Source organism: Phascolarctos cinereus, unplaced genomic scaffold (assembly GCF_003287225.1).
Source record: "Phascolarctos cinereus isolate Bilbo 61053 unplaced genomic scaffold, phaCin_HiC Scaffold_2;HRSCAF=192, whole genome shotgun sequence".
NCBI classification, from domain to species: Eukaryota; Metazoa; Chordata; class Mammalia; order Diprotodontia; family Phascolarctidae; genus Phascolarctos; species Phascolarctos cinereus.
In genome coordinates, this window is record NW_027555625.1 from 25,458,657 (window position 1) to 25,485,834 (window position 27,178).

General features: G+C 46.5%; 1 protein-coding gene across 3 annotated transcripts in view; it reads left to right on the forward strand.

Moving 5' to 3' along the window:
- The window catches only part of SMOX (spermine oxidase), a 79,133-nt gene that overhangs the window by 20,343 nt on the left and 31,612 nt on the right, over nucleotides 1-27,178 (forward strand). Inside the window, exon 1 of one of the 3 annotated variants that reach the window (XM_021001104.2) lies at nucleotides 20,696-20,830. The exons of the other annotated variants lie outside the window; for them this stretch is intronic. The gene's annotated coding sequence lies outside the window, so the exon portion shown is untranslated. Of the gene's footprint in view, nucleotides 1-20,695; nucleotides 20,831-27,178 lie in introns of those variants that run through there. 3 annotated transcript variants of the gene reach the window in all.

Sequence of the window (27,178 nt, forward strand, 5' to 3'; positions counted from 1 at the left end):
GGACTATGAGGTGCTTTTCAAATGTTAGGGCCAAATGTTTGTGTGTGTGTGTGTGTGTGTGTGTGTGTGTGTGTGTGTGTGTGTGTGTGTGTATGTAAATGTATGCAAACATAAGTCTGTGACCTATCATGATTAAAAGGGAGGGCATTCCTGAGTGGGGCAGGAAGAAGAACATGACCAAGGATTGGGAGGCAGAAATGACCATAACATGTTAGGGGAACAGAAAGACCAGCTTGACTGGAGAAGAGAGTGTTTCCTGAGGAGGAAAGGGCCAGGAAGTTGGACCATGAAGGCCAGGACTATATTTTGGTTAAAATTTCTATGTCTCCCAGCCATCTTAAAGGCAGTGAGGTGGATAAGAGTGCTGGGCCTGGAATCAGGAAGCGTGGGTTCAAATCTGATCTCAGATACTTCCTACCAGGGTGACCTTGGGCAAGTCACTTAACCCTGTTTGCTTTAGTTTCTTTATCAGTAAAATGATAATAATAGTAGAACTTACGTCCCAGGATTGTTATGAGGATAAGATGAGGAAATATTTGGAAAGTGCTTTGCAGACTTGGAGGTGCTATAGAAATGCTAGTTGTTATTATCTTGGCATAGTGCCCTTTGAGCAGTAGATGCTTAATCAGCATTTTACTTTATGAATTAAGTAGGGCCAGAGGAGCTGGGTTCAAATCTCACCTTGCCATCAGGGAACATTCACAGAGGGATAGAAGCAGGTAGGGACTCCAGAGTTGACAGCTCCCATGGTCCCCTAGTGTCTATACCAGAGGCCTGAGAGGACGGCTGTTTGCCTTCTGGCCTCTGTTCCTCTTCTGTACGATGTGAGGGTTGGCTGAGCTGTTCCTTCTGGCTCTAAGAACTATAAATCTGGCCTGGGATGGGGGGACGTTATTGAGACTCTCTGGTTTGCTTCTGCCTGGTGTGGAGGCAGGGGGATGGAGAAGATGACTTCAGCGGGGCCTTTCAGCTCCAACGTCTGAAGCAGCTTCTAGGAGCCAAGGTCAGGCAGGTAGCAGAGGAGTGGCCCATCAAGTGTCTGAGGCTGGATTTGAACTCAGGTCCTCCTGACTCCAGGGTCAGTGCTCTGTCCACTGCGCCACCTAGCTGCCCTGATTGTTTCTTTTCTTCGTTGAATTCTCCTGGGCTTATCTGCCGTTTGAGGAGGTATCACATTGCTCAGCTCTCCACTGCCATCAGTCACTCGGTCACCAAGCATTTATTGAGTGTCTATTACATACCGGGCACTATTGTTAAGCCCTGGAGATAGAAATAAACAGCAAGGATAAGTGCTGCCCTCAAGAAGCTTATGTTCTTATGAGGCAGTGGGAGATACTACCATGGATAATTAAGAGTTGACTGTATGTCAGGGCCATTGGAAGGTACTGAGTTTCCCCAGATTCTTGGCAGACGTCTCATTTCCCCCAAATTCCAGGCAGATGTATCAACCAGGCAGAAATTGGGACAAAAAGTGAAGGCTTTGTGGAATAGGATTAGCGTTCTCTGGAAGCAAAGCTTGGACGTAGACCCTGACTTTCCAAGAAACCTGCCATGTGACCCTGGAGCCTTGGGACTCTAGAACCTTACTTGACCCCTGTAACATGATGGTGTTGGCCCTGAGGACCATGCAGGCCTCTCCCAGCTCTGTGTCCATCTGGGGTCCTCTGACTCACCTCTAGTCACAGGGCCAGTAGGCCTCAGAGGCAGGAGCCAGACCCAGGCTTTCCTGACTCTAATTCTTAGTTTATGTTGTAGATGCTTCCTAAGTAGTTGGTGTGAGTTCAGTCCAGAGAGCTGGAGAGAGGCAGTGTGAGATGGTGGAATGACTGACTTGGGGTCAGAGGGCTTGGGTTCAAATCCCTGGTCTGTAATTTATTACCTGTCTGACTACAGACAAATCATGTCACTTCTCTTAGCCTCAGTTTCCTCATCTGTAAAATAGGAATAGTACCCACCCCAAAGCAAAGGATTATTATGGAGAATCAAATGAGATTTAATATATATAATGTAATCAAATTGTATTTGTATACGTATGTGTGTGTGTGTATATACATACATACATACATATACCTACACCTATACACACATACACACACATACACATGTATATGTGTATGTGTGTGTATATATATGTGTGTGTGTGCGTATACACATTCACACACATCTATAGACATCTTGGCAAACTTCAAAGCCTACATAAATGTGATCTATTCTTCTTCTCTTGGTAGTAGACAACAGGGAACCACATAGGATTTTTGACTCCAACAGTGACCTGATCCTGGCTGTGTTCTAAGAATACTGGGATCCTATTTCCCCAGAGGGAATTCCCCCTGGGCCTGGCTGACTCCAGATGAGGGCAAGTCTGGTTACATTCCTTGTGATTAATGTCCAAGAGAACGGATAGAAACCCAGAGACACAGAGAACTGAGGCAAACTGAGGCTGGGGCCTGGAGCCCCTGCTGGTGAGTGAAGCCTGGACAGGAAGGGCTTTCCCCACTGGCTGTCTGGCCATATGTCCTGGCTGGTGGCAGAAGCCTGGAATTCAGTGCTGGAGGCGATGGAGAGAGGGTGTGTGTGTGTTTGTGCATGTGCGCCTTTGGGCCTGGAGCTGGACATTGTTGGAATCACCCAAGAGTGGCTGGCTCCCTGGACAAGCCCGAGTGAATTACAAGTCCCAGCACATCATCCCTGCATGCAGAGAACCATGGGCACATTCTTTCTCTGAAACTTCCAGTTGCCCATCAGCCTATTTGCCTTTAATGTTCTTGGTTTCTGACTTTTATTCTTTCCTGTTTTGTCCCCTCACATACTCATTCATTCACTCATTCATCAATTCTTTCTCCTTTTCTCTCCATCTCCTCTGCTCTCTCATTTTCCCCTCTTTCTTCTCTCCCACTCCTTCCTTTCTCCCCCATCAGCTAATATAAAAATAATTTTGCTGTAGCTAAGCTGTTTTCAAACCATTTCCAAACTTATTTCTTCTCTCTCTCCTTCTCTGTCTCTCTCCCTCCCCTCTCTTTCTTCCCCCTCTCCCCCTCTCCCTCCCTTTCTTTCTTTTTCTCCTTCTCTCCCTCCCCTGACTTTTCCATTTCCTGTGCTCCCACCCCAACTCCTTTCCATGCCTACTGGTCTTTTCCTCCTTCTCCTGGTCTTTTCTCAGTCTCTCCCCTTCTATATATCTGCTTCTCCCCCACTGGCTCTGGAGACCTAGCCTCTAATGGTGGTGTGACCTTAGGAAACTCTCTCATCTTCCTCAACTTTGGTTTCTTCCACTATAGAAATAAGGGAACTGGGCAAGATGGCCTCTGAGGGCAGTTCTGGGTCTCTGGGTCTTTGTGTGAGGTTGGGCTTTAGTTAAACCAAAGCAGCAAGCATTTAGGAAGTACTTAACGATGTGCCAGGAGGTTTAAGTTCTAGGGATACAGAAGAAGGCAAGAAGACAGTCCCTGCCTTCAGGGAGCTTACAGTCTAGTGCTGTAGTCTAATGGGAGAAAACATGCAAATAGGTAGATATTATATGTAATTATATATGTATATGTACATACACATATACATACACGTATACACACACACATGAAATATTTTTTAAAAAGACCAAAGAGTTAAATGAATGTTGTTCTGCTACCACTGCAAAAAAAAAAAGGAAAAAGAAAAAAAATTAATTGCTTAAAATTTCAGCCTATTCCAAAGTATTAAAATGTGCCATTTAATTTCTCTTTTAAGGTCCAAAGACATTTGTGCTTTCATTGGGAAGAAAGGTGACTTTAAATTGTTTTCCTATATTTCACTCTATGAATAAACAAGCTTTTCAAAAAATGTATGCACATGGGTTTATTTTTGGTGTTGTTCAGTTGTTTCAGCTGCGACCTACTCTTCATGATCCCATTTTGGGGTTTTCTTGGCAAAGATATTGGAGGGGTTTGCTCTTTCCTTCTCTAGCTCATTTGACAGATAAGGAAACTGAGGCAAGAGTTAAATGACTTGTCCAGGGTCGCATAGCTAGTAAGTGCACTCAGGAAAAAGAGTCTTCCAGATTCCAAGCCTGGTACTCTATCCAATGTGCCACCTCATTGCCTGGGATAGCTACATCTATATCTGTATCTGTAACTATATCTACATCTGAATCTATCAGGAAGACCTAAATTCAAATCCAGCCTCAGACACTTAACTTCTATTTGCCTCAGTTTTCTCATCTGTCAAATGGGGAAGTTGGGTTAAATGGACCTGGAGGTCCCATTTAGTCCCAGAGCTCAGATCTTTCCCCAGGGGTCTTGAGCCCCCTTCTCCCTATCATTCATTTTCCATTCTGTGTGGCTGCCTTTTTTACCTCTCTTCCCCCTCCTCCCTCTTCCTGTACTGTCCCTCTCTTTCTCGGTGACTCTCTCTCTGTCCACCGTTTTCGCCTCTGTCCCCATCCTTCTCTGTCTCTCTTTCTCCCAGGATCCCACAGGCCTGTCTGGGCTGGGCTGGGCTGACTGATGGGTTCTTGCCACGTAGTTCCCCACACCCACCTGCTTCCTAGTTCTTCAGGCTTCTTGGTATCTTTGGCAACAGCTCTGACCTCACTGGGCTGGGACAGCTTCAGGTGGAAGTTTCACAGACAGTGCAAGAGGGGTGGGGTTGATCAGGAAGTGGCAGGAATTCCCAGCTCCTGCCCGAGATGGGGGAGGAGAGTTAGTAGGCTAGTGTGCCTTTCCAAGTTGTGTGAGGGGTATGAAGGCTGCTCCTGGCCCCAGATACCTTCCTAGGAACTTAATAAAGTGCTCACCTCTCTTTCCATCACAATTACTCTCCTGGGTTGGATAACAGTTAGGGGCCTTGTCTCCAGATAGCCCCTGATGGAAAGGTATGTTCAGTTAATTTTAATTCAATTTGACAAGCATTTATGAAGCCTCTACTGTCTAGTACAGGGGTGGGGGAACCTGTGGCCCTTTGACTGAATCCAAACTTCACAGAACAAGGGCTGCACTTGAGGACGTAGAAGGCCACATGTGGCCTCGAGGCCTCTAGTACCATCATGCCAAGTGCTAGGCACCTTGAAGGCAGCTAGGTGGCATAGTGAATAGTGTAGTCAAGAGGACTCATTCTTGAGTTCAAATCCAGCCTGCCGACACTTACTAGCTGTGTGACCCTAGGCAAGTCACTTAATCCTGTTTGCCTCAGTTTCCTCATCTGTAAAATGAACTGGAGAAGGAAATGGCAAACCACACCAGTATCTTTGCCAAGAAAACCCCAAATGGAGCCACAAAGAATCAGACATGACTGAACAACAACAACACAGAAAGACTGCTTGGAGATACCAGGACAAAACCAGCACCTTCCTTGTTCTTAAGGAGTTTTCATTCTGCTGGGGGGAGAGGAGATTAGATCTCGGTTGCAATCTTGTACTATCTGTATAACCCTAGGCAAGTCATTTCTCTTCATTTCTATAAAATGAGGGGTTTGGCCCAGTTGGCCGTTCAGGGCCCTTCTAGCTCTAGATTTAAGGTCCTAGAATCCTACGTAAATCTTTGAGGAAGAGAGTCAAACTCTGCAGATCCGCATTTGAAGAAGAGGCGGCATTAGTAGTGATTCTGGAGTGAAGATCTTTGGATTCTGAGTTGTGGGTAAGGGAGGTAGGACATTCCAGGCCCGGCCAGATTTGGGGGGACTGGGAGCCTGGGAGGATGCCTAGAAAGCGTGTTATGTTGGGAAAACTGCCAATATGGTCCAGTTTGGCTGATCCAAAGGCGAATGATAAAGCTGGAAAGATGGTGCCAAGTCAAGTCAACCAGAATTTATTAGGCATTTAGTATGAGTCAGGCACTGTGCTAAGTAAGCTTGGTGAACAGAAAAATAAGGAGATAGAGAGACAGTCCCTGCCTTCAAGGAGGTTACGTTCTTATGGGAGAAGACACATAAAAGTGTTTGTTTTAGTGTAGTGCCTGGCACAAAGGAGGCGCTTAATAAATGTTTATTGATTCGATTCATCTTAGAGCCAATCAGGAGCCATTTTTGAGCAGATGAATATTAAGGTCACACTAACTTTACTGTTCCTCGAACCTCCATCCATGCCTTTGCCCAGGCTGGTATGCTTCCCCTCTTCACTTTTACCTTAGAATCCTTAGTTTCCCCCCAAGTCCAGCTGGAGTGCTACCTTCTACATCAAACCTTTCCAGCTCACCCAAGCTGCTGGTATCTACTTTTACCTTTTATTTTGTGTGTGTGTGTGTGTGTGTGTGTGACATGTTGCCTTCCCTTTAGAATATAAGCTCCATGAGGGCAGGGACTGTTTCAGTTTTGTCCTTAATTTTTCAAATCCCAGTGCCTAACATGGTACCTAGCAGCTAGACATCTCTGTAAATAGCAGTTGTGTGGGGAACAGATTAGAGAGAGGAGAGACTGGAAGCTGGGCTATTACTACACTTGAGATGGGAACCCAAGCGAGGTAGTGGCCAGGTGAGTGGGGGGCAGGGAGCTGCTGAGACAGATGTGGAGGAATTTACAAGACTTGGCAACTGACTGAATAAAGGAGGGGGGAAGAGAGAAGAGAAGGTGAATTTGGAGTTGTAAGCCTGGGTGATCTAGATGATGATGGCTCCTTGGACGGAAATGAGGAGGTTTTGCAAGAGGGGCAGGTCTAGGGGGGTAGATGATGAATTCAGTTTTGGACATGATGAGTTTGGAACCTCTCAGGGAAAAAAGGGCCACGCACAAGAAGAAACAATTATAAAGCAACTTGAGACTCTTATGAGATGGTGTGTTGGTGCTGAAGGAGTGCAGAGTAAGGGAAAGATCCTAAGGGGATGGGATAGTCAGGGAAGAGTCCCTGCCAGACACTGGACTTTTCCGTTGGTCCTTGAATGTCAGTCAGTAAGCTAGGCTTGGTGCGTAAAAGGATGACCCTGCCCTGAAGGAGCTCCCAGTCTGGTGGGAGAGACAGCAATGCCCAAACAAGATACGGACGGGATAAAGTGGGGGTAAGCTCAGAAGGAAGGCACTATGATTAATGAAGACTGGCAGAGGCCTTTGCAGAAGACAGGACTTTGGCTGAAGGAAGTGAGATGAGGAGGGAGAGTGTTCCAGGCATGAGGGAGAGCCAATGAAAAGGGGCAGAGTTGGGAGGTGATATCACTGGGTCATGGAGGGGAACAAGAAGTAAGAAGTACTTACCTTGTAGTAAGAAGACCAGAAAGGTGACGGATGAATAGAATTGGAAAAAGCAGAGGGAAGGGCAAGGCAGTTCTGGTAGTGGGAACAGTGTAAGCAAAAGTACAGAGATGGGACTGAGCATGATATGGGGAGGGGCAATGAGGAGACTAGCCTGGTTGATGGAAAGTTCATGTAGGGAGGAGATAAAGGTAGGCTGGGGATCAGATCACAGGGAACCTTGAATTTTATGCCAAAGAGATCATATAGAATCAGGTCATAGGATTGTGTGTGTGTGTTATACACACATGTGCTGTCTTCCATTTAGAATGGTTGTTGTCCTTCACTCTTGAAGAGGACCAAAATGGCATCACCATGCTAGAGTCAAGCTACAGTGTGTCCGACTGTGGCTGATCAGACTAAGAGCTCAGAAAGTTCTACCACAGGGTGGACACAAATAGTCCATGTGAACATTTGGGGTGGATTCTCTAAATGTGAGCACAGCATCTTCTCTGCTGTGGGCATGCCGTGCTGGGCGATCCTGTGCCAGGGTCTCCCCATGTCACACAATCAGTTCCAAAGTTCTTAAGAGAGACCTTGCGAGTGTCCTTGTATCGATTCTTCTGACCACCATGTGAACACTTGCCCTGTGTGAGTTCTCCATAAAATAGTCTTTTTGGCAAGCTTTATGTTTTGCATTCGAACAGGGTGGCCAGCCCATCAGAGTTGCACTTTTCTGAAGCAGAGTTTGACTGCTTAGCAGTTTAGAATATAAGCTCCTTGAAGGCAGGGACCGTTCTCTTCTCCTCCAGGTTTCCCTGCACAACCGCCCCTCTCCCCGCCATGTCCAGTGCCAACCCATGTGTCAGGTGCTTCCCAGGGCATGCAAGGGCAACCTTGAACACAGCCCTTTCCTCAAAGGTCCTCATTCCTCATTGATCATAGGAGCTGCCATTCTGCCGAGAGTGGGAAGGATGAGGAGACGTATAACAGAAGCACCGAAAAGAACATATGAAAGATAACAGGGCAGGATTCTGGAGCAGGGGAGGGGCATGATCTAAGCAGGCTTCTAGGCTGATTACTCTGGCAGCGTGTGCAGGATAGAAGGGGGAGATTGGAGGCAGGCACCAGTTGACAAGGGCCTAGGCTAAGGTGAGGACTTGGGAAGAGAGAGAAGAGGATCTGTTCCATATGACTCCTAGGGTTGTGGAAGTGATCTGGGAGGAACCCCAGAGTCTGCCTAGTCTAACGTCCTCATTCTACAGATGAGGAGGTTCAGGCCAGGGAAGGTTGGTGATCTGTCCAAAGCTGCCACTCCAGGGATGGGGTCGAGGCTCTTTTGCTGCCTCAGAGCCAGGCTCCCAGAATCCTCTGGGCAAGGAATCCTTTTCTGAAATAGTAAAAGTACCTGATTGCCTTCCTGGAGGTGGTGTCTGGTGGAGAGGAGGAAGGACACGATTGTCCCCCACAGGCTATCACTCACCAGGTCTCAGAATTCTCCTCACTCTCCCCTAGAGCCCTCAGTTTCCTGAACCTTCTTCTCTCGCTGGCACCCAGTCCCCCCCCCTTTAGAGAGTAACCAATAATCACACTCACACCTAGTGTTAGGACTTGACCATTATAAAAGGAGACTCCCTTAAATAGAGGGGTCACCCAAGTGAAGACATGACCTCGATCAATGGCCCTCTCTTTTATGTCTTTTATGTCTTAGAGAGTTGTTCAGAACCGATGAAATCACCCAAGGGCCTGAAGTTCTGAGGCTGGAGTTTCCTGCACTGTGCGAGGCCTGTGGGAGATGACTTTCTGTCGGGATTGGGCAGGGAGGCAGGACCGACTTTGGTATCTCTCATGGGATCATTCATAACATCTCAGAATTGACCTTGTGTAAGAGCTCCATTTCACAGATGACGAAAGTGAAGCCGGTGAGGTTTAGTGCGAGTCCTAAGGCAGCAGTGGGAACTCCTCTGTGTTTGTTGTTCTTCGGTCGGGTCCGACTCTTCATGACCTCATTTGAGGTTTCCTTGGCAAAGATACTGGAATGTTGGCCATTGCCTTCTTCAGCTCATTTTATAGAAGAGGAAGCTGAGGCAAATAGGTTCAAGTGACTTGCCTAGAGTCACACAGCTAGGAAATATCTTATGCTGGATTTGAACTCCAGTCTTCCTGACTCCAGGCCTGGTGCTCTATCCACTGCCTCATCTAGCTGCCCCAGATATGTTAACCTCAAATCATACCTTGTAGGTCACTACTTACTATGGCCTGCCTTGAACATTAGCTCTTCCCAAGGCTTTCTTTCTTTTATTTTATTTGTCTTTTTGGCCCTGGGAGGGTAATCTGAATGAAGGATGTTAATTGGGACTCAAAAAACAAAATAAAAAAACCAGACATTTCTTCTCCTCTCTCCTTCTAGTTTCCTGGCACAACCCACTGTGTTCAGGCTCTGTTAACTTTCTTTGCCTTTTTTCCCCCCATCTGTCCCCCCAAATGGGCAAGAAGCCCAGGAGCTTTTAGAACCTGAAAAGGAGAAAGGAAAGGGGAAGTCTGCCAGGGACAGGAGATCCTCCCACTGACTCTTTTAAGATTCTTTCTACCCTGTGGCTACATCCTGGCTGAGATGTATTGAGTGGGTGGGTGGCAAGATGATAGGAGTGGTGGTGTAGGATTCAGAGGTAGAGACAGGAAACGTTTGGGAAGAAACCCCCTCCTCAGTGGTGGGGGGAGGGTGGAGGGGTAGGGTGGGAGGGTGGTGAGAGTGGTGGCCGGGGGTGAGGGGGAGGGAGGAGTTTCTACCCATTCCTAGCACCAAATTGATTTGGAGTTAGTGTTAGTGACATACAATGGGCTTTGGCAATGTAACTGCCGGGTCAAGCCAAGTGGCTTAGGTAGTGGGTTAGTCATTGGTGTAGCACAGGGCTTCTTAACCTGGGGGTCCACAAACCAAGTGAAGGTAAACTTGGATAGGAAAACCCCCCTGCAAATCTGCATCTTTATTTCAGTATAATTGATTTCCTTTGTCATCTCACGTATTTTATTTTATGCATTTAAAAACATGATTCTGAGAAGGGATCCATGGGTATCACCAGACTGCCAAAGAGGACCAAGATATGGGAATGGTTATGATTCTCTGGTCTAGAGGCAGTGTGTCAGTCAGTCAGTCTATAAACATTTACAAAGCACCTAATATGTGCTAAGCACTATCTTAGATTTAAAGCCTTGGTGACCTGACCCCTGTTGGCTATGTGACCCTGGGTAAGTCACTTAACCCACATGTTTTGAACAAGCCCCTAAGACCATACATTGTAGAGAAGGTGCCAGCCTGTGCTGAGAGAGGGAGTTGTCTTATCAGGAGCTCCCTGTGTCAGGGATATCACAGGGCCAATGTTTCTCTCTGGCCTATTGACCTATTATGGATCTTGGGTGAGTTAGCCCCCCACAACGGCCCCAGCTTCTCAGTCTCTTTCCTTACTTTTGTCTCTGGATGGAAGGCCCTAATGCTTACTAACCACCTATTGATTCCCTGATAATCCCTGGAGAAGGGGAAGGGAGGATGCTAAGGGAGGGTGCAGCTTGTTTTCTCTCCAAGAATCCCACCTGGAGTCAGAAAGACTCAAATCTCACTTCTGATATTTGTTAACTGTGAGACTCTTGGGAAGGAACTTGACTTTTTGGGCCTCATAAGGGCATCTAGGTGGTACAGTGGATAGAGCACCAAGCTTACAGTCAGGAAGGTCTGAGTTCAAATCCAGCCTTGGACACTTACTACTGTGTGACTGGGCGGGGGTAAGTCACTTAACACTGTCTCAGTTTGTTTGTTTGTTTTTTGCTAGGCAATGGGGTTAAGTGACTTGCCCAGGGTCACACAGCTGGTGAGTGTCAAGGTTTGAGGCTGGATTTGAACTCAAGTTCTCCTGACTCCAGGGCTGGTGCTCTATCCACTGCACCACCCAGCTGCCCAAAGTTTCCTTATCTGTAAAATGAGCTAGAGAAGGAAGAGGCAACCATTCTAGTGTTTTTGCCAAGAAAACCCCAAATAGAAACATGAAATCGTTTGTGACTGAGGCGACTGAACAGCCCCTTCTTCGGCAGCACCTTCTTCAGAGGGATGCTGCAGACTGTACTGTAGACGGGGATGGTCTAGGCCGGTCACTGAGACTCAGAGTGGCTGAGCTGTGTGCGTTCTTCCCTCCCCTAGGGCCATCTCTTGTCCAGCTGCCCCTCCCCCCAATACCGGTAATACCGGAATAAGATAAGGATCTGTGATTTCAGCAGCCCTGGAACAGCCCTGCCCTGCAGCCCTTGGAGGCAGCAGGTGAGGTCTAGGGTTACTGAGGCCCAGAGAGGTGACTTTGCACAGCTACTTAGTGGCAAGGGTAGACTCAGAAGGCTTTCTGCTTTCCAGTCCTGCTATCTCAAATACCATTAGTGCTGAGAATACAGCGTTGCTAGGTGATTCAATAGATAGAGCTGGGCCTGGAATCAGGAAGACCTGACTTCAGATCTGATCTCAGTCACTTACTGGCTGCTGGAGCCTGGGCAAGTCACTTAACCTCTGCCTCAGTTTCTCCATCTGTAAAATGGTGAAGTCAGAGAGACTAGAGCTCAAGTATAGCCTCAGACACAGTAGCTGTGTGACCCTGGCCAAGTCACTGGTTCTGTAAAGGGGAATAATAGTATCTCTTACCTCTCCCAGGGTTCTTGAGATAATAATTGTAAAACATTTTGACTTTGTGAACCTTGAAGCACTACAGAAATGTTATTTATTATTGTTGTCATTATTGCTGTTGTTAGGTAGACTGAAAGTCAGTTCTTTGGACACCATGCCCAGCACGCTTGCACTTATGTCTCCTAGCTACAGTGCTTTTGCAAATCTTATTTATGTATTTGATGAAGCTTTGAACTGGTCAGATCATCTCTGGTCCCATTACTTTCAGTACACCAAGTTCTTGGTAATTCTGGTGATTATTTTTGAGTTTCTGCTTTCCCCTTTGTAAATAAATCATCTTCCTTAATGGTAAGATAGATGAAATGTGCTAAGGCAAAGAGGTGAAGGGCCAGGGGCCAGAGCCATCTTATGGGAATAGGGTTAGCTTGTGTACTGAAGGTTATCCCAGGGGAGACGGGGGTCTGGGTCTTCAGCAGTTTTCTTTGATGCCTAGTTTGGGGGCTAGAACCCTTTACATGGCCCTCTGTCTAATGGACCAGCCAGTGTATCGGAGTGGAGACAGCTGACTTGCTATCAGGAGAGACCTTGGCTTGAATTTTCTCTTTGATACATGGTGTTGTTATTCAGTCATATCTGATTCTTTGTGACCCCATTTGGGATTTTCTTGGCAGAGATACAGGAGTGGTTTGCCTTTTCCTTCTCCAGCTCATTTTGTAGATGAGGAAACTGAGTCAAACAGGGTTAAATGACTTGTCTAGTGTCATACAGCTAGCAAGTATCCAGGACTGGACTTAAACTCAGGTCTTCCTGGCTCTAGGTTTGGCACTGTATCCACTGTGCCACCTAGCTGCCCTTGATACTTGTAATACCCTGTTGCAACAATCAGATCAGTTTAAGCCTAGGGAGAAATGTAGCAGCATCTGTGGTCTGTGTGGTTCCCTCCTCTTTGGCTGTAAGGAGTTTATTTTAGATAAGGAGTTATTAGTTCAGTGGTACCCTCTCTTAGCTCCTAGTTAGGAAAGTTTAACTAACATTTAGGTAAAGGTTGGGTTATCTGTCTCACTTTACACTTATATCTATCTCTGGTTAATCCCTGGCCTCTTTGTGGTGGAAGCCAAATTCATTTTACTGGAAATGTTTGGGTAGTGAACCAAGAGAAGATAGAAGATACTGTGTCTGTGGATAGACAGACATTGGGAGGGGAAGATGGAGAAAGAACTGGCCTTTCCTTGGGACGTCCCCAACCTGCATCTTCTATGAAATGGCTATAAAACTGATGGACCTCCTCCGTACGTCTGCCCCAGCTCAGTCTGCCCTTTGCTCCTCGAAGATGTGGTAGTGAGGTGCCTGATCCACTTTCTGGAATTCTTCCTCATTCTGGCTACCTCTATTTGTTGTTCTCATTGAGTTGTTTCAGTTGCGTTTGACTTTTCATGACCCCATTTGGGGTTTTCTTGGCAGAGATCATGGATTAGTTTGCCATTTCCTTCTCCTGCTCATTTTACAGATGAGGAAACTGAGGCAAAGAGGGTCAAGTAACTTGCCAAGGTTACACAGCTAGGAAGTGGCTGAGGCTGGATTTGAACTCAGGAAGATAAGTCTTCCCGAATCCAAGCCCAGTGCTCTGTGTACCACCCTGACTGCATTAACAAAGTCTGTGCTTATATACAAGACTTAGAGAGCATAAAAAAAAATTCCTCTAGCCAGTGTAGACTTCTTCACTTCATGCACTGGCTTTCACAGACTTCACATTTAGTCTAAGGTGTTTTGATTGATTTATTGAGGTATATTCTTACTTAACTATGGCTGTGTGACCCTGGGCAAATCACTTAACCACTCTGAGCTTCGGGGAATCAGAGAATTTGTGAATTAGATGGGACCTAGGCAGCCCTGTAAGTCCAACCCATTCATGAAAGAAATCCTTACACCTAAAAGCAGTTAGCCACTCTCTGCTTGAAGGTTTCCAAGGAGGGAGAATGCATGGCCTCTTGAGGTGGTCCTTTCCACTTGTGACTGGTTCTGATTGTCAGGGCCTTCTTCCTAACTTCTGTAATTGACCCCTTTGCAACTTCGACCCAAGCTGGTTAAAGAACTGATATGGTTCAGAGCCAGCGTAAGCCAATCCAAGCCCAGGAAGGTGTAGAGGAATTGTGTTATATAGAAAATTATGTATTGTGTCACAGAAACAATGGACATGAACTTGGACAGATTTGGGAAATAGTGGAACACAGAAGGGCCTGGTGTGCTACGGTCCATGGGGTCATGAAGAGTTGGACATGACTGAACAGCAACGGCAATCTAAATTCTATTCCTGTCCGTCAGATTGTAGGACCCTTTTCCTCTTCTTTCCCAGGAAAGAAGACTACTCACTTCCCTTAAACAAAGACATGAAAAAAAATCCTACATTATTCTGTGTGAACTTGACTGATACCTCCACAATTCTGGACCATCGTGGTCTTGTGCTAGAGTAGGAGCTAATCTCATGTTTGAGTATAATCTGTACCTTTGGATTATGAAAATACAGTTAAATGGAAAGTTAAAAAAAAATCAGTAACACGAGTACTATCTTTTGAGACTAGACAAGTGCTAGTCTTCTTGGGAAAAGGCTAATGGGGTCTATCTTCATTCATTCCCATTGCCCCTGGTGTGGCCATCTGGGGCCAAATGGAATAAGTCTAGTCCCCCTTCCAATATCGTCCAGATCTTCAGAGACAGCTGTCATGTCCCCCTCCCCCTCCTCCATCCTCCCAGCCTTCTCTTCTCCAGGCTGGGCATGCTCAACTCCTTCAGCTGGTCTTCATATAACATGGACTGCGGCTTTTTGATATCTTGGTTGTCCTCAAGATACTTATCAATAGTCTAAAGAAGACTTTGGTGTGCTGTTCTCACTTCCCTCCTCTGTGAAATATAGGTTATCATAGCAGTTACCTCACAGCATTATCGTGAGGATTAAATGAAATAATGTATGTAAAATACTTTGCAAATATTAAAGTGTTTTAGAAATGTCAGCTGTTATCATTCCAGATCCCCAAGGCCCAGAGTTCTGAGTAAATCTTATGAAATACCGACAACAGAAAAGGAATTAATAGATACTCAAAACCTCGAATTTTCCACAGGTCAAGCACAGAAAAGGCTCACAAATGGTGACATTAATTTAGAAAGCTAAGCCATCATACTCATGCTGAGTTAATAAGTAGTTGTTGATATTTTTAAAGTATGGGATTAGTTAGTAGGTTTACATGATGTAGGATGTTTCCCGAGGGGAGGCCCTAGAAGAGCTGTCTTAGGTTTACTGTACTTTGTACAGCCACATCCACATGAAGGCATAGTTCTTGAGCCCCCACTGATGTGTTGGTATTTTCTCTAGTTAGCCAGAGGCTATGTAGTTAGCTTAAAGCAAAAGACATTTAAAGAAATAGCATAGTAAGAAAAAAAATGCAATGGGACATTCGCCACATAAACCTGAGGCACAGTTTCCCAGAAATACATACAGTGGGAACAGTAGGCCATGGAAGGCACAGACATAAGGAACATATTCGGCCAGGGTACATTTGTGGAGGAACAATTTACATTTCATGTCTCTCTGGGTGAGCAGCTCCATTAGTACCCAATGACTGATGGATGTGGGCATTTCTGGTGGGCATTACTCTTTATCAGCTTCTGGTCTCTCCAAGGCCACCTGCTATGAAAGAGTGGCTAGAACCCCTTCCCCATAAGGGTAGGCTGATATCACATTAGGCATAGGTATACTCAGCTAACCAAAGCCTGTCAGAATGCTTCCAGGTTAAGATTAAGTCATTTCTTTCTCATCACTATGTCTAGGGGGGGGAGAGAACATCTGGTTTGGATTTAGACAAGGAGTGATTTGATGCAACAAAGCCTATTATATGGATGAGGAAAACTGAGGCCTAGAGAGGTTAGTGGACTTGCCCAAGGTAACACAGGTAACTTTTGACAATGGCCAAGTTGAGTTCCAACCCAACTATTTCCACTGTACCACTTGGGTCAATGGACTGTTGCTACTTTATGTATTGATTCATGTTTGCTCATTTACTTAATTTGCTCAAAAAAACCCCAAAACAACCCCACAACACCAAGCAGCTCAGGAACAACGGCAGGAGCTGATGTTTATCTGGTGCTGTAATTAAGGTTTGCAAAGTGCTTTGCCTCCATTGTTTCATCTGACCCTAGCAACAACCTCGAACCGTGGGGTAACCCTACCTCTATAGAAATTATTACCCCTATTTTACAGATGACAAAACTGAGGTTTAGGTAAGTTAAGTGACTTACTCCAGTGTCTGGTAGCTAAGCCGAGGGAGTAGAATTCAACCCGGGAGGGAACCTTTTTTGTCCCGCTGCTGGTGAGTTATTAACTCTCCTTTTGAACTCCTTGGCAACCTCTTCAGTTAAGTCTATTGTTCTTTCTCCACTTACTCAGTGTTTGCTTTACTCAGCTGCCTTTGAACTAGGGGGTAAGAGTGTGAAAGGAATGAAAAGCTCTTACCTTCTTGTCTGTATTTCAGAACCTCAGTCTGGGTGGGTCTCTCTCTGCCTTGGGGAGCCTCCTTTTTATTCAGGAGCTGGTGAGAGTGTTCTTTGGGAAAGTTGCTGGAGAGGAGGCGGTTAAAACAAATACTACTCCCCCCCCTCCCCTGTGGGGAAGCCCAGTGGAAGGAGTTCTACCTGGAAAGGTCCAGGTTTTAGTGCCTCAATTCAATTGAACAAACAATTAAACTCCTACTTGCTAAGTACAAAGTAGTCTGGTAAATTCTGGGAATACACAGAAAGATAAAAGTCATCCTGCCCTCAATGGGCTTACAGTCTACTTTTACAAGGAGTAGCCATGTATACAAATGGGTATAAACAGAATATGTAAGAAAGCTATTTCAGAGGGGAAAAAGTGAATAACTGTGTGTGAGAGAGATTGAGTCAGGCAAAGATTGATAGAGTGAGAGAGAAACTGAGAGAATGAGAATCAGAGAGATTAAGAGAGACAGAGACTGAAAAAATAAGAGAGTGAGAGACAGATTGAGAGAATGAGAGACAGAGATTGAGAGGGAGATTGAAAGAGAATATGAAAGAGTGAGTCAAATAAACATTGAAAGAGATAGAGAGATTGAGAGACAGAGAGATTGAAAGAGATAAAATGAGAAACAGAGATTAAAAGAGAGGTTGAGAGAAAAAAATGAGTCAGATTGAGAGAGAGTTTGATAGAATGAGAGACTAAGTCAGAGATTGAGAGATAAGAGTTTGAGAGTTAGATAGCTTGAGACAGAGAGACTGAGAAACTGAGAGACAGTCAGACAGTTAGAGAACCAGGGAGACAGAGGTGATCTGGAAACATTGAAGACTTGTGCTTGGAAGGGAGAAGTTGGGTGTTGCGTATTGGGAAGAGCTAGCAGGTCAGTTTGGCCAAAATGGAGGATTAAGATGAAGGCTGGAAGGGTAGGTGGGAACCAGGATATGGAAAGGCTTACATGTCAACATGAACGGTTTGTGTTTTATCATATAGGCAATGGGAAGCTATTCATTTTGTTTTTGATTTCAACATCCATCCAGGTGTTTTTTTGTGTTGGCGTGATAGCCAAAATCTTTCTGCTTCCTCCTTATGGCTATTTTATAAGTAGGGAAACTGAGGAACAGAGAGGTCATGATATGTAATAGGTTGCCCCCAGCACAGCTCTGATGGAGCCAGGATAGGCAGGGGTAGATATCTCGGGTTTTATGGTCGCAAACTAGCTCAGGGATGGTGGTAGGAGTCTTTACCAAGAGCGAAAGGCTGGTTGTGAAGGTCCCCAGCGCTTATCTCTTCCCTCTCCCCAAAAGCTGACTCTTGATTTTTGGGAGAGCAGAGGAAATGTCCCTGCTATGGAGGTGGGCAGAAGAGGGGACCAGGGAACTGGGCGAAGAGAGAAGATGGCGGCCACGTCTAGGGGCCTCTGGTCTCTGACTTTATTTCAGAGTCAAACCCAAACTATCTTTTAGCTGATCTCTCTCTTGTGTAATTTATGCTGCTTAGTAAGGTCACACCCTTCTGAGGTGGCCAGCAGGGACTTTTGACACCCCCTTTGTCATATGCGTTGCTAAAAATGTAGGGAAACAGTATCTACAGCATCGTCTTCATCTTCTGGTCTGGGAGCCTCGTGAGACAAGGAAGGGAGGTCAGCCTGGCCTGGTCCGTTCTTGGTGATGCCATGCTGGCTCCTTGTGATGTCCGCAACCTTTCATGTATGCTCATTGATCAGCCCTTTTAATAATATACTAGAGAATTTTGCTTGGAGCGAAGGTAGGATCACTGGTTTTTAATAGGCAGACATCATGCTTCCTTTTTGCAGACCAAGACATTTGCCATTATCTAATCCTGAGGCATCTCTCTTGTTCTCCACATCTTTCAAAGGCCACTGATGATGGCTTAGCAATCACATGTGCTAAGTGCATAGATAGACAGGTGACTTGGTGCTGGATTTGGAGTCAGGAAGACTTGAGTTCAAATCCTGCCTCAGATACTTGTTTGCTATGTGACTCTGGGCAAGTCACTTAACTTCTGTTTGCTTCAGTTTCCTCATCTGGAAAGTGGGAATAATAATAGCATCTACCTTGCAGGTTGTTATGAGGATCCAAAGAGATAACACATACACATTTCTTGTCAAACCTTGAAGAGGTAAGTAAATATGAGCTTATTTACTAAGAGTCTGAGAATGTAGCTCTTTCGGTCCTGATGACTTGAGTTCATCGACAACTTGAGTATCAACTCTCTACCATTTATTATTATTATTATTATTAGTTTTGCTTAGGCAGTTGGGGTTAAGTGACTTGCCCAAGGTCACACAGCTAGTAAATGTCAAGTGTCTGAGGCCAGTTTTGAACTCAGGTCTTTCTGACTCCAAAGCCAGAATCTATCCACTGTGCCACCTAGCTGCTCTGCTACCATTCACTTTTGTTCTGTCCTGTCCAATCCCAAGATCATTGTCGTTGGCTGAGCAATCAGAATCAAAACAAGAGGTGATCACTCTACCTTGCCTTCTCTCTGTTGACTGCCATGATTCTCAAATCCCCCTGGGTGGTCCTCTCCCAGTCATGTCCAATCTCTTTATTTTTTCCATGTTATTAAGCAATTGTTTCCTCCGTATGTGTGCCCAGCCTTGTCCTGGGGGCCTGTGGGAGAGGTAGAAGATAGAGAAGATGTGACCTTTGTACTGGGGAAACCCAGAGTTCAGTTGGGGACTGGAACTTAGAACAAGGAAAGAACAAGACCTAATGTTTTTAGTTTTAAGAAACTTTCAGAAGAACCAGAGAATGGCAATGAGATAGAATAAATAGTCACAGGCTACTGAGAGGGTGAGTTGTGGTTTATTATAATTTTAGGCTAATTAGAACCTCTCTAAGCCTCAGTTTCTCCATCTGTAAAATAGGGCTAATACCTTTCCTGCCTTGTCCACAGGGCTGTTAAGAGAGTAAAATGAGACTTGTGCTGTTAAAATCTTTAAGTCATTCGAGCCTAGTTTAGATCTAGGTGGGCCCTTAGAGACCATCTGGTCCTATCCACTTTTTTTTTTTTTAACAAATGAAATAAAAACCTGAAAAGGTGAAATGATTTGCCAGGGTTGTTCGGTAGCAAGTGGCAGAATTAAGATCTGAACCTAGGTCTTCTGTCTCCCTGCCCGCTTTCCATTGTGACCCATTGATTCTGTTTGGTGAAAGGAAACATTTACTAACAATGAGAGCTATTGAAGCATGGTATAGTGAATAGGGTGCTGATCTTGGAGTCAAGGAAGACTTGGCTTTGAGCCTTCTCTTAGATGTTTACTAGCTGTGTGACCCTGGGTAAGTCATTCAACTAATGAGCCTCAGTTTGCTTATGGGTAAAATGAATTAGTTAACTCTAGGTTAACTTCCAGCTCTAAGATCTATGCTCCTATGAAATGGGCTGCCTGGGGAGGTAGTGGATTTTCCCTTACTTAAGGTCTTTTAAATAAAAAAATTTAAAAATATTAACAAATACCTATTCTCTCTCTCTGTCTCTCTGTCTCTCTGTCTCTCTGTCTCTCTGTCTCTCTCTCTCTCTCTCTCTCTCTCTCTCTCTCTCTCTGTCTCTCTCTCTGTCTCTCTCTCTGTCTCTCTCTCTCTCTCTCCTCTCTCTCTCTCTCTCTCTCTCTCTCTCTTCTCTCTCTCTCTTACCTTCCTCTTCTCCAGTGGAAAAATAAAACCTTCTTGTTACAAATATGCATAGTGAAGCAAAACAAATTCTCATGCTGCCCATGTCCAAAAATACGTAGGTTTCATTCTGCTCCCTGGGTCTATCACCCATTATCAAGAGCTGGGTCACAGGAAGCCTTTGAGAAAGGTCCTGATGACCGTTTGTTGGGAATATTGGAGAGGGGATTCTTGGTCAATTAAAGACTGGACTAGAGTCTTTTGTGGTTACGGGGATCAGTGATTCTGGGTCTGGGAAAGTTAGACTTCCAGGGAATTGGGGATGGGAAAGGACCATGGGATCATGGATCAACAGCTGGATGGGATATCAGAGATCATCTCGTCCAATCTTGCCATTTTACAGATGAAAAGACCAAGGCCCAGAGAGAAGCGAGGCCACTCGTCCAAGGTCACGACAGGAAGTAGTTCAGGCAGGTGGGACTCGTCTAGATGGACAGACCATCGGGTGGGTTGATTGATGCTATGATCACGAGTATGGTTTTGGGGATAAGATCTTTCTGGCTGGAGGCTTTTGATGGAGCAGACACTTTAAGCTGGAGTCAGGAGGGGAGGGGGTAGACAAAAAGGGAACTGAATACTCTGTGTTTTTCATAAGCAAAAATTCTTGTTAAGTGATTATGAAAGGTTTGGTGGAAAATGCTGAGTGGGTTGTTTTTCCTGACCCTTTAGCAGCTAGCCTGGAGCTGTTGGCAGGGGATCTCTGGAAGATGGGGAGGGGAAGACTGGGAAGGTCTTCTAATAACAGTCTTCCAGCAACAGCAGGCGGCCCTGCAGACAGAACAAAGAAAATACCGGGACTTGAACTGTCTACTCCCAGGGATTCAGGTTAGACATCAGGAAAAACAGAGACAGTAAGGATTCAGATGGGGGGGGTGTGTGTGGAGTAGGGAGAAGGAGTGGTAGCTCCTTCAATCCTGAGGTCTTTAAAAGCTCAGTCTAAAATGATAGCATGAATTTATATGTGACTCTAAGGTTTGTAACTATCTTTCTATCTATATATCTCTATTTAAAATATCATTTGATCCCCGTGACAACCCTAAGAAATGGGAACTACAGTTAATTTAACAGTTGAGAAAACTGAGGCAAATAGAGATTAAATGACTTGTTCAGGGTCACCCAACTAGTAAGAATCTCAGACAGGCATGAGTAGCTTGAACTCACGTCTTCATGACTCCATGTCCATCCATCATACTGAGCTGCTTTAAGATCTGAGAAGATCTTGTAGAAGATCTTAAGTAGAAGATCCTGTTCCATCACAAGAACCCCCTGAGAGACAGATGAGAAAACTGAGGCTGAGAGTGGTTAGTGACAAGGGTCTCACCACCAGGAAGTTTCAGAGGCAGGATTAGAACTCAGATCTTCCTGACTCCAAGCCCGACAATACTCCATCTCGTTCTCCACCTAGCTGCCTAACTGCCCTATTCCTTCAAGCTGTAGGGAATCATTGAAGGAAATGTTTTGATCAGGGCAGTGACATCACCAGAGCTGTGTCTTTGACTTGGAGTATTGGAGCAGAGTATTGACTTGGTATTTATATGGAGGTATGAAAGTCTGTAATGGATTAGCAGTTTTTATTGTTCTTTGTTTCCTGGGAGTACTGGGGACCGAACAGCTGAGGACTCTGGGAGCCATACCCTGTCCCTCAGAAATGATGGCTCCAAATGGGCTCGGACTCCCCTCTTCCTTTTCTTCTTTCCACTTCCTCTACCAAAAGCCTGGTTGGAACTGCTCCCTCCAGGACTTCATGGACACTGGAGGTGTGAGGCTTCCCCTCCCCTCCACGGCCCTTGGACACTTCGAAGTGCCTTCTGGGTCCTGCAGCTTGGGTAGGGTTGGATGCTGTTGAGTTTGGGGAAGACAATCCACCTAGCAGTAAGGTGGGGCAGGAGGGGAGGGGGCTAAAGAATAGACCTGAGTCCAGAGTCGCTGCCTCAGAAGATGTCCCTGGGGGAAGGTGAATGAGAGGTTGAACTGGGTCCTGGCTGGTTTGGGGAGTGGAGTCATTCTGGCTGATCTGGGAGGCCAAAGCGGGGATAGACTGCCCACTTGTCAACAACCCATGGGCAGGAGGATGAAAAATCACTGCAGGCCTTACAGAATTTGGCATCTCCCTCTCTCTCCTTTGCAGATAAGGAAGCCAGGGCCCAGGGAGGGCTTGCTCCAGGTCAGCTGGCGCTAGGACCCAAGCTCTGGCTGTTTGCCTTTCAATCCACCAAATGTTAGCTTCCCCCAGGGCTGTGTGGCTGGGCTGAGAGTCAGGAAGTCCTGAGGTTAACTCTTATAAGCTGTTAGACTGTGGGCGAGTCATCTGCCCTCTCTGGTGCCAACCCTTGCAGGTGGCGGTGAGGCCTCTGTGCGCCAGGGTAGGTAAGGCACTTGGCAGATTTAAACCACTTCAGAAATGTCAGTGCTGGGCATGGTGCCAGGGAGATGAAGACTGATATGGAACAAGAACTTCAGCCTCCTTGGGGATCAGGCTGAGTCTCCCCAAATGGGCAGAGCTAGAGATTCCAGGTTGCTCAGGCTGCACTCTGTCTCTGGCCTTCAGTTTGGGGGGGACGTGGAGCCTCCTTGCCAAGGGCAGTGCAGAGGAGGAGGGGTGGGCTGGTGTCAGAGGGCATTGGGGGCAGGAGGGCAAGAAGAGTTGGTTGTTAGTGCTAAGGCAGTAAGAAAAAAAGAGGAGAAAGGAGGAATGTAAGAGGAAAGCAAGGAAGTCAGAGGGAGGGTGGAAGAAGAGAGCTGGGAGACAATGCACTGGGTTAGAGATCCCCTGAATGCATCACCTTGGACAAGTCATTTCCCTCTCTGAGGCTCAGTCTAGAGCAGGGGAGTTCTTACCGTTTGTTGTGTCCTGGCCTGCTCTGGCCATCTGTCAGGTGCAGCCTGGAGACCTCTTCTTAGAATCGTGTTTTTAAATGCAAAATGTATAAGGTTACAAAGGGAGACAATTATATTGAAAGAAAGGTGTCGTTTTTTTTCCCCTTGAAATCTATCTGTGGAGGGGTGGGGAGGGTGTGTGTCCATGGACCCCAGGTTAAACATTCCTGTTCTAAAGAGGTCCCTCTTGATCTATGATCCAGAGCTTGGAAGGCACTGTAGAGTCCCTGCCTTTTACAGTTGGAGAGAGGAGAGGAGAGCCATAGTCCAGAGTCACACAGCAGTAAATAGAGGTGGGATTCAAACCCAGGCTCCCAGGCTCCAGATCTGGGTCAGATTTGTACCATGCTGCTGGATCCCCTGGTGACCTCTTCTGTACGTTGAGGAAGTCAGATTCAATGATTTTCAAAGTGACATCCAGCCTTGACGCTGTGTGAGATCATGAGGGGCAGATGCAGTTAACAGCACTAAACTGGGCAAGTGCCCACTGGAGTGCTGGCACTCTGCCCTCGAGGAGGTGGGCATGTAATAAGGGGGATCAGGATACATGTAAAGGATGAGATAGAAGCCAGAGGGGAGATGTAGGCCTTTGCCATAGCCTACATGTAGGCTGGAGGAAAATTTGGGCCAGGAGAGATGGATCAGGTTGGGGAGGGTGGGACGTGGGGCCCTGTCTGGACAGATCAGGGCAAAGATGCTTCATGGAGCTTAGCGCTTGGGCTGGGGCCTAGAGGAGGAGAGCTTGGGGCCCTGCAGGAGTGCCCGAGGTAGGAGAGGGCAGGACTGGGCTTTGTCTCCTGTGCATTCAGCCCCCAGCCCAGGCTGTATGTGTTGGGGAGACCAGGGAAGGAGGAGACCCAGCCTTGGCTCAGTCGTATCAGGAAAGATAGGACTCAAATATAGGCTCCAATTAGAAAAAATAGTCATAAGCCTATGGTGCCAGGGGAAAGGGCTGTGGCCCCGGAGTCAGAGGATCTGGGTTCAGTTGCTGACCTTGGTGCTTACGGTGGGAACCTGGGGAAGACACTTTGTATCTCTGGCCTCAGTTTCCCTTATTGTAAAGTGGGGATAATAATAGCCCCTCCTTCCTAGAGAAGTGCTTGCTAGCTCCTAGTTCCATCCTGTAGGACTCTGACCTCGTCCCAAGGGGCTTCCTCAGTGCCTTGCATCCTCTTCTCCCTCCTCACGTGGTAGGGGAGCAGGTAAGCTTGGCTTGGAGTTCAGAAGACCTGGGTTCAGTTTGGCCTCTGGTGCTGTTAGCCATGTGGCCCTCTGTGAATTCTGAGCCTCTGGGTGCTTTAGGTAACTCCCCATGACTTAACAGACGATTGACATCTGCGTTGGATCTCAGAGTAGAGCTGTAACTAGCATGGGGCCAACCGAACTTTTGTCTCAAGGTGCAGACATTGGGTGGAGCAGGCAGTCCGTGTTTTCTTTCCACAGCAACTGTGGCCTGGACATGGGGCAGTCCACTGTGGTAGACCCATCACCTCCAAGGTTGTGTTGCCAGAACCCTCATGGGGGCCAGGACTGGCCAGCTCACTTCCCTGGTGGGACTCAGTATGTTTGACCTGTCCCCTAGACTACCAATCTCTCCGCCTTCCCCAATTGTTTTTTCCCCATCTGAAATATTTTCTTGTTCTGTCAGGAGGGGGAAAGGAATAAGCATGAATGTAGTAGTCCCTTTACAAATATCTCATTTGATCCTCACAAAACAACCCTGGGAGGTGGGTGCTATTATTACCCCCATTTTGCAGATGAGAAAACAGGCAAACAGGTTAAGTGACTTGAGCAGTTTTGAGCAGCTGGTAAGTGACTGAGGTCAGATCTGTCTTGCCTTTTCTAACTTGAGCAGTTCATGGTCTTAGGCTCTGACTTCTTTGGCCTCAGGGGTAAGGGTCTATCTGGGTCCTTCTTTATCTTCTGGGTGGTGGTTTCACCATCCTGCTGTTGTGGTTTGGAGGCCAGCTTTGGACTAATTAGCAAATGAGCACTGAATACAGGTGATGAATACTAAGAATAATTATAGCTTGCCTGGATATAGCGCTTTAACAGTCGAGGAGGGCTTTACATAGACAGAGACTTTTAGAGCTGAAAGGAGCCTTCCAGACCATGGAGTGCTACCCTCTTATTTTACAGAAGGGGAGACTGAGGCATGGAGCAAGGAAATGGCTTGCTCAAGGTTATTCAGCCATGGCAAGTGGCATGTGTAGGATGCCTGACTTGGTCCTCTGCCTCCAAAAAGGGGGAAAGCCCTGCTCTAGGCACCATGGAGGGAGAGCAAGGAATGGGGCTTGGTCTTTGTCCTTGGGGAGATTTCAGGATAGTAAGGAAGACAGGAAACAGTCAGAGGAAATGACGAGGATATTTGCAGGGCCGGGCCAGCAAGTACAAGATCATATGGTTTGGGGAGGTTCCTGGTGTATGTCTTTTCTCCCCATCAGACTGGGGGCTCTCTGGGGGCAGGGCCTGTGTCTCCCCCCTCAGACCAGGGGCTCCCTGTGTTGTGTTTCCCATCAGTCAGCCTAAGGTCCCCCAAGGGTTGACGTTGTGTCTTGCCTGTCAGGTCAGTGAGTCAGTCTCTAGCTTTCTTAAATGTTAAAATGAAGAGTACTTTTTTCCTTCTTCAGATATCTTCTGAGGCTAATTGGACTCGGACTGCAAGGGTGGGGAGGGATTTAGGTCTGCTCTCAGGGAGAACTCCTGAACTTGAAAGGATAGGCAGTGGGGGGTGTGGGTGGGAAGGGTATGAAGAAACTCAGTTCTTGGGGATGCATCCTGTCTGTGTCAGTATGGGTGCAGCCCTGCCTGGGGGGAGCGGGGGCTGGATGAGACAGCCAGAGGACCTTGGCATTTCTCTTTGCAACCTCTACCTGGCTGGCAGTCTTGTTTTCACCTGCCTGGGCATCCTCATGGAGCTCTTGGCTTTAGAATTGGCCTTTTTACTCTTGACTCACCCCATCAACTGTTCTGTTTTTTCTTTTTTATGTCTAAACTTTGCATCTGTTGATAGAGTGACCCCCAGGCCTTCCTGGGCCTGACTCTGACTCTTTCCCTTCCTTATGGCTGGGCCAAAAGGGCTGCTGTAGAAGCAGCAGCCTTGGGCTCAGGGTCTACTACCTGGACTTAAACCTTTCCTGTCTGAGGAAGGCAGAGAAAAGCCCACCTGGAAAGATTAGAAGTGGCCCCCTTACAATTGGATCTCTTCACTTTAGGAAGAGGCAATTGAATTTCCGGGAGGGACATGTGGGGTGGGAGGGCACGTGCTGGGTGAGAGGCCGCAGGGCTTTATGGACGCCTGCCAGGCCCAGACCTGAAGTTTGAATATAAGCTCTGTAAGGACAGGGACTCCATAAATTCATCTGTCTTTAAAACTCCAGCACCTAGAACAGGGCCTGGTACATAGAAGGAGGTCAGTCAATGTTTGCTGAAGCATACTGAGTACAGCATGCTCTAGCACGTGGAGCCATATACCTTCCTTGCATTTTCAAATCTCTTACCTTTATTGTCTTCTGAGGTAGGGAGAGTAGGTATGATTATACTCATTTTATAGATGGGAATACTGAGGCCTGGTAGGTTCAGTGACTCAGACTGAGATTTATAGAATCTATTGGGCAGCTTGGCCTAGGGGAGAGAGAGCCAGATGGAATCAGGAAGGCCTGGGTTCAAGTCCTGACTCTGGTACCTCCTGGCTGTGTGAGCCTGGGCAAGTCACTTGATCCCAAAGCCCCAGGAACATTTCTCATACTAGAAGGTGTGGAGGTGTTCATCTCCATGGGAATGGGAGTCCCCTGAATCAGTTACCTCACAGGTCCAGTGTCTGGGCAGAAGTGAATCAACCCCTGCCCTCAGGGGGGTTATGTTCCCTGGGGCAGACAGAATGAGCACGTGGGAGAACGTTCCAAGCTTGTGTCGGTCTGATCAGCCACAGTCGGACACATCGTACGTTGACCCCGATATGGGACATTTTGGTCCTCTTCAGGCATGCAAGACACCAGCTAGCCAACCAACCAATCTGTTTAGAAGTAAAAATCTCTCAACCTCTGTTGTCAAACTTACCTAGAAACAGCAGTCACCACAACGTATCTGAGGGTTTTTGTGGGCGACTTGTTGACTTAGTTTTAAAATAATGTTATCTATGTTTTAAAATTTATTTTCAGTAAATTCAATTCAATAAACATTTATAAAGTGCCTACTGTGTGCCAGGCCTTGTGCTAAGTTCTGGGAATGCAAATAAGAAAAAGAGACAGTCCCTGTCCTCAAGGACAGGGGCATTGGGGGAAGACAACACTCAAG